Source organism: Eptatretus burgeri, unplaced genomic scaffold, assembly GCF_056783735.1.
Source record: "Eptatretus burgeri isolate ZD-2024b unplaced genomic scaffold, Ebu_testis_v1 Ebu_testis_scaffold_597, whole genome shotgun sequence".
Lineage (NCBI taxonomy): Eukaryota > Metazoa > Chordata > Myxini > Myxiniformes > Myxinidae > Eptatretus > Eptatretus burgeri.
Window position 1 is genome coordinate 26836 of NW_028222546.1, and position 8165 is coordinate 35000.

An 8165-nucleotide genomic window follows, 5' to 3' on the forward strand; every position below is an offset into this window, starting at 1 on the left:
GGAGAAGAAAGAGAAGGAGGAAAAAGAGAAGAGAGAGAGGGAGGAAAGAGAGAGAATAAATAAATATCAAAATATGGAAACCAGTGAGATTCAAAAAAGAATAGAGGTATTACAGAAAATAACTCAACCCACCAGGAAGGAATACAAAGAATTAACAAGTCTATTTGCAATACTTTCAACAAAACTATTAGCATCGTCAAGCTATTCATTTTAATTCAAGTTTTTTCTTAAATAAATGGAGGAGAGAGTGAAGGCATTTCTAAGGATTCTTTATGTTTTAAAAATTAAGATTCAAATGTGCATGTTGGAAACTAAAAAGGTTTTTGCACTCTGCAGGAATTTTTCTCATAAATAAATGAGTTATTGTCTCAAATGTAAAAAGAAAACTAATACTAAAAATATTTCATATATTAAAAGTAAAAATAACAGGGTTATACAAAAAGGTATATGTTCGGTGTGTGGTTCAAAAAAATCAATTTATCTCCAAACACAAACTCGGAGGAGATATACAAAAGTTTTTATCAGGAAGTAAATTTACAACTACTGGAATACCAGGGAATTACATCTTCCAGGTTATTCTTTCTGTGGTCCAGGCACAAACTTGGATAAAAGATTAGATGAGGCAGACAATCCTAAATCCTGGAGTAAACCAATCAATAGAGTTGATGAAGTGTGCATGAGACACGATATTGGTTATGGGAATACCACAACGTTGGAAGAAAAGCATGAAGCCGATAGAGAAATGTTGTATAATTTGTCTCTGATACAAAATCCAACCTTGAGAGAAAAAGTTGATAGGTTCATCGTGAAGAAGATGATTAGTGCTAAATTGAAACTTGGACTTGGAAATTCAAAAAACTTATAGGCTCTAATGATGCCATTAAGACTGAAGAGCAATTAGCTGATGAATTACATAAACCAATATTCACAAAGTTTCAGAGAAGGAAAGTTTATTCCAAGGAAGTTGATTATATCTGGTCTGCTGATTTGATTGAACTCAATAATGATAAGGGGTACAAGTATGCTTTAACCGTTATTGATTTGAGGAGTAGATATGCGTGGGTTGTCCCTTTAAAAAACAAAACAGGTAATACTCTTATGTTAGCTTTTCAACAGATATTTAATAAAAGTAAGAGAAAACCTAAAAAATTGTGGACTGATGAGGGTAGAGAGTTTTATAACAAGACATTTATGAATTTTCTAAAAAATAACAGTATTACATTATACAGTACCTTTAATGAAGGGAAGGCAGTTGTTGTTGAACGTTTTAATCGTACCTTAAAAGAGAGACTATATAAAAAATTCACACAACTCGGTTCACAACAATGGTCATCTTTTATTCAGGATATTGTGGATAAGTATAATGACACGATTCACACGTCAACGAATATGAAGCCATCAGAAACATTTACAAAATTAAAATATGAAAAAGAGATTAATGTCAGAAAACCTAAGTTCAAAGTTGGTGATATCGTAAGAATATATAGGTGGAAATCTCATTTTGAAAAGGGTTTTACTGAACGATGGACGAAAGAACTTTTTAAAATTGTTGATGTAATAGATACAGTTCCTTGGACTTATAAAATATATGATTTGGAAGGGGAAGAGATTTTAGGTTCATTTTATTCACAGGAATTACAAAAGACAAAACTAAGCAGATAATACACCTTTGTGGACACTCGAGGGTCAAGTCCGAGGTGTATAACAGTATATAATGTGTGTCAACGGGTGGACGTTCTTACATCTGTGAACCTCAAACACAGAATCCTCAACTGAATAGTCAAGGCTTAACTTTTGTTTGTGTGTGTGTGTGTGTGTGTGTGTGTGTGTGTGTGTGTGTGTGTGCAATGGGAGCAATAGGTTGGCGCTTCACTCCCTCCTACTATACACCGTTGTGGACACTCGAGGGCCAAGTCCGAGGTGTATAACAGTATATAATGTGTGTCAAGGGGGACGTTCTTAGATCTGTGAACCCCAAACACAGAATCCTCAACTGAATAGTCAAGGCTTAACTTTTGTTTGTTGATGTGTATGTGTGTGTGTCCCAACCCTCACATTCAAAATCTCAACCCCAACCCTCACATTCAAAATCTCAACCCCAACTCAATCCTCGCCCAACACAATGTCTTTTTCAAAATGAGATTTCCACCTATATATATATATATATATTTTTACGTTTTTTTTTCTTCTTCCAATTCTGTCTTTTAAGGCTTTCAGGTTTGATGACGTAAAAAGGGGAGTAAGCCTGCACTTTCTTCCCAGAACTTTCTTGATCTTGCTCCCATCAAGCACCATCCGACAAAGAACTACATCGATAGGTTTAGATCCCAAAGAGTGATAGCAACTCCAAAAGTCTCCAAAATATAAATAAATAAAATAATAATAATAATAAATAAATAAATAAATAAATAAAAGCCCCCAAAAAAGTTTCAAGTGTCCAACATAAACCCAACTTTCCAAGTCTTCAAGGTATAACCACATTCCCGTTGAGTTTCCAAGATATGTATCACATTGTGAGTTATCAATCCAGAACCCACATTTCAAGTATTCAAAGTAAAACCAACTTACAAAGTCTCTTAAGGATAACTCATTTACTGATTTTTTCAAAATTTGTGAGTCTCCAAGGTAGGACCCATATTTAGAACCATCTTGGCAGAACCCTTTTCCTGAGTCTCCAAGGTAGTTATTTAAACCATCAAGGCAGAACTCATTTACTGATTTTTTCAAAATTTGTGAGTCTCCAAGGTCGGCCCCATATTTAGAACCATCTTGGCAGAACCCTTTTCCTGAGTCTCCAAGGTAGTTATTTAAACCATCAAGGCAGAACTCATTTACTGATTTTTTCAAAATTTGTGAGTCTCCAAGGTAGGTCCCATATTTAGAACCATCTTGGCAGAACCCTTTTCCTGAGTCTCCAAGGTAGTTATTTAAACCATCAAGGCAGAACTCATTTCTTGATTTTTTCAAAATTTGTGAGTCTCCAAGGTAAAACTTGTATTCTGGCTCATCAAGGTATAACTTGTTCAGTGGGTATTGTCTTGATAACTCACAATGAGTACTATTGCTGTAAAACTCTTTTTCAGGATTTTGCTGGTCTCCAAGGTATAACTCTTTGGTTGGGTCATCAAGGACGAACTCGTTCTGTGGGTCTTGGTCGCTCATAAGGTCTTCAACCAAGCCAACAATTTCGCCCCAAGTTGTAGCAAAAGCAGTATTTTCATTTCGTATTTCAGACACAATTTCCTGTGAGAGAAAATAATAATGTATTAATTAAGTTATTTAATTATTAAATGAGTATGCTTCAATCAAAGTTTGAAAATAGGAAAATAAAAAATCTTACCTCAATAGATAAGAGGTTTGAATCCAGTTCATCAACTTGAAGGTTTAGTTCCATACAAGACAGAGAGTTCCAAGGAACACCAAAGTCATCCCACTCAAGGTCTTCAACCAAGCCAACAATTTCCCCCCAAGTTGTAGCAAAAGCAGTATTTTCATTTCGTATTTCAGACACAATTTCCTGTGAGAGAAAATAATAATAATGTATTAATTAAGTTATTTAATTATTAAATGAGTATGCTTCAATCAAAGTTTGAAAATAGGAAAATAAAAAATCTTACCTCAATAGATAAGAGGTTTGAATCCAGTTCATCAACTTGAAGGTTTAGTTCCATAGAAGACAGAGAGTTCGAGACAAGCACACAAAACACCATTGCCAGCAAAAACAAATGTTTAAAATGGAGCCTGGGTTTGAAGCTTTTATAGAGAAAGACTGGTGGGTGTGGTTTCCTTTGGAAATTCCCTGGGCAAGCCTAGGCAAGCCTTCATTGGGAAATTTTTCAAAACCATAACATCCTGTAATTTTCTAGTGATTTCTTTGTGAGTCAGAGATGAACTGGAAATGATGTAAGAGTGGGCGGGGCTTAGCAAAAGTAGGCGGAGCTTAGGAAAAGTGGGCGTGACTTAGAAAAAATACCTTATGAAAAGTGGGCGGGGCTTAGGAAAAGTGGGCGTGGCTTAGAAAAAATACCTCATGAAAAGTGGGCGGAGCTTAGCAAAAGTGGGCGGGGCTTAGGAAAAGTGGGCGTGGCTTAGAAAAATACCTTATGAAAAGTGGGCGGAGCTTAGCAAAAGTGGGCGGGGCTTAGCAAAAGTGGGCGGGGCTTAAAGAAAAGTGGGCGGGCTTATTGAATACCTTGTGGAAAGTGGGCGGGGCTTAAAGAAAAGTGGGCGGGGCTTAACAAAAAATAACCTGTGGCTCAGGAGGTGGTCAAACAAGAGCATTAAGAGAAGTTTATCATTTCGTTATGGCACAAATGGGGTATCTTAAAAAATATAAAGATTCAAATGTTTTGTTTGTCAATATTTTAGATGGGGATTATTGTGCAAAGAAAATTAAACTATTGAAGGAATTTGAGAATGAACAAATCTTTATAGGTTCAATGAGTGAGCTGTTCAACCCCCAGGTGTTCAATTCAATGAGGTTCAACCTCCAAGTTAAAAGGGGAGACAAATAAATATACCTTGGGATAAAAAGGGGATTTATTTTTAGGGAAAAAAATATGAATCGCTGAAAATCCCCCATTCATTTACATGGGGAAAAGTGAGCCAGAATCAGTATTCTTACCCTACTAAGGGGTACAAGTATGCTTTAACCGTTATTGATTTGAGGAGTAGATATGTGTGGGTTGTCCCTTTAAAAAACAAAACAGGTAATACTCTTATGTTAGCTTTTCAACAGATATTTAATAAAAGTAAGAGAAAACCTAAAAAATTGTGGACTGATGAGGGTAGAGAGTTTTATAACAAGACATTTTTGAATTTTCTAAAAAATAACTATTACATTATACAGTACCTTTAATGAAGGGAAGGCAGTTGTTGTTGAACGTTTTAATCGTACCTTAAAAGAGAGACTATATAAAAAATTCACACAACTCGGTTCACAACAATGGTCATCTTTTATTCAGGATATTGTGGATAAGTATAATGACACGATTCACACGGCAACAAATATGAAACCATCAGAAACATTTACAAAATTAAAATATGAAAAAGAGATTAATGTCAGAAAACCTAAGTTCAAAGTTGGTGATATCGTAAGAATATATAGGTGGAAATCTCATTTTGAAAAAGGTTATACGAAAAGATGGACCAACGAGCTTTTTTAAATTGTTGATGTAATAGATACGGTTCCTTGGACTTATAAGATATATGATTTGGAAGGGGAAGAGATTTTAGGTTCATTTTATTCACAGGAATTACAAAAGACAAAGATGAATTGAAATTTTTTGACTCTGCCCCTTTTTGACTCCACCCACACAAGCCCCGCCCACACAAGCCCCCGCCCACACAAACCCCACCACACACGCTCCAATAAATTGAATTTTTTTGACTCCGCCCCTTTTTGACTCCGCCCACACACGCCCCTCCCACCGAAGCCCCGCCCACACACGCCCCTCCCACCGAAGCCCCGCCCACACAAACCCCACACAAACCCCACACAAGCTCCACACAAGCTCCACACAAAAACTCCACACAAGCTCCACACACACAAACCCCACACAAGCTCCACCCATATTCATCATATTCACATAATTAGTGATTAGTTAATTAGTTCCCCACACACACAACATGTTTATTTAATTAAAAAATTATCCAACCATCCACACAAGCTCCACTCATCCACCCATCCCTCCATCTCTCCACCCATCCATTTATCCACACAAACCTCATCCACATAAGCCTCATCCACATTCACCCCTCCCACACAAGCTCCACCCACATAAACCCCTGCCCATATAAACCCTGCCCACATAAACCCCTCCCACATAAGCCCTGCCTACACAAGCTCCACACAAAAACTCCACACACATAAACCCCTCCCACACAAGCTCCACCCACATAAAACCCCGCCCACACAAGCCCCACCCACACACACACCCCGCCCACACAAGCCCCCACCGAAGCCCCGCCCACACAAGCCCCACCCCCCCTCATCCCCCTGTGCGCCCCCACCTTTGACCCACCACCTCCCTCATCCCACCCCCACCCTTCCCCACACACACACATGGGGAGGGGAGGGATGGGATGAGGGGGTGATGGGTCATTGGGGGAGCGCACCTACCCCCCCCCTCCCCCCCCCCCACCCCCTCCCCCCTTTACATCTCTTTTATCCTTTTCTTGTAATTCAGAATCAAGTAATTGTAAACAAAACAAATATAATTTATTAATATTGAAAATATTAAATATTCATTTGCGAGAATGTATAATCTTTCCCAGCAATCTTCTTCAGATGTCTTGTGATTTCGAAACTCAGACACCATATTCTGTTTTGAAACAAAAAGTGGATAATAATTAGGTTCTATAAAGATAATTACATGGTAATATGAATAAGCCTCGTTGACCACTGAATTAACACACCAGGAGCCTGTCATCCTTTCAAGGTCAATAAAATGAATTCCAGTGTACTGACAAAACCACGTCCAAACTAATGATGCAACCAACATAAGACGACATTCTAAAGAGAGAGTGATATTAATAATAATTCAGAAATATTTACCTCCAGAAAATCATGTGTTGTACGAGTGATATTAATAATAATTCAGAAATATTTACCTCCAGAAAATCATGTGTTGTACAAGATTGCTTCAACAGCTGATGTTGTGCGATAGTGCTGAAAAAAAAAAATAATAAGTCAAGGGTATAGATGAAGAGACAGACAGGGAAAGCAACACACACACACACACACACACACACATAGACACACACACGTGCCTCACCATTGGTTTAATTCATTCGAGATCAGAGACCAGTCATTATAAATCATTGGCCTCTTCAATAAGAGCAGAGAGAGGTAGGTAGAAAGACAGACAGAGAGAGAGGCACACACACACGTGTCTCACCATTGGTTTAATTCCTTCGAGATGAGAGGACGTGATAAGACTTCATGCCACTCATTGTAAATGTCTTTCAATTCTCTTCTAAAATCATTGATCTCTTCAATAAGAGTATTAATTTCATGAACCACGTCGTGATATGTAAACTCAATTTCTTCCAATGCCCTGTCAGGGAAAAAAAAAATATATATATATATATCAGAATTATCATGATTTAATTAATAATCATTTGCTTCATCGTTCAAAGAGAAAAGCATACACAAACTTACCAACTCTGTAGTGGGCTGTTGGCATCATCGGAAGAAAGATCGTCCATGCCTCAGTTGTAAAAATGAAAATCCCGTCTGGCAGAAACTTTGTCTGGCGAACCGCTTATAAAGCAACGATGAGGAGATTGCTTAATCATTGGGTGTGGGCACAGGAAATGACAAGCTTCTCTTAATGATCTCATCTGGCCACCGCCCGAGTTGCAAATCATTTTTGTACATAAACCACGCCATAAAAGTTTTGATTCAAATGTTTTCAGTTCGTGTTCTGAGATAAAATATAAACACGAGACCTTGTCTCACAGAATAGTTCCTATTTTTTCACAGCATGACAGTCCAAAACCACTTCCTCATTCACACAGCACGGCCGTGTCAAAAAAAACACTTCCTCATTTTCACGGCATGAACTGAAAACATTTGAAACAAAACTTTTTTATGGCATGGTTTATGTACAAAAATGATTTGCAACTCGGGCGGTGGCCAGATGAGATCATTAAGAGAAGTTTATCATTTCGTAATGGCACAAAAGGGGTATCTTAAAAAATATAAAGATTCAAATGTTTTGTTTTTCAATATTTTAGATGGGGATTATTGTGCAAAGAAAATTAAACTATTGAAGGAATTTGAGAATGAACAAATGTTTATAGGTTCAATGAGTGAGCTAAACAATATGCATTGGCTATTTGATAAAGAGTGCCCCGAGGCTTAGACGTTTCAGATATTTCTTTAGAATCACCGTTAACAAATCTTTATCTTGTTGTATGGGTTATTTGATAAAGAGTGTCCCGGGGCTTAGACGTTTCAGATATTTCTTTAGAATCACCTTTAACAAATCTTTATCTTGTTGTATGGGTTATTTGAATAGAGAGTGCCCCGAGGCTTCGATGTTTCAGATATTTCTTTAGAATCACCTTTAACAAATCTTTATCTTGTTGTATGGGCTATTTGAATAGAGAGCTCCGAGGTTAAAAGGGGAAATAAAAAAATGACCGTTTTTACAGCCATT

General features: G+C 37.4%; 1 long non-coding RNA gene across 1 annotated transcript; it reads right to left on the reverse strand.

Moving 5' to 3' along the window:
- Positions 1-1605: 1605 nt before the first annotated feature.
- Positions 1606-4819, reverse strand: LOC147007135 (uncharacterized). Its single transcript, XR_015054373.1, has 3 exons — positions 3618-4819; positions 3341-3517; positions 1606-3243 (listed from the first exon to the last, which is right to left on the reverse strand). It is a non-coding gene; the product is annotated as an uncharacterized LOC147007135 (long non-coding RNA).
- Positions 4820-8165: the final 3346 nt, after the last annotated feature.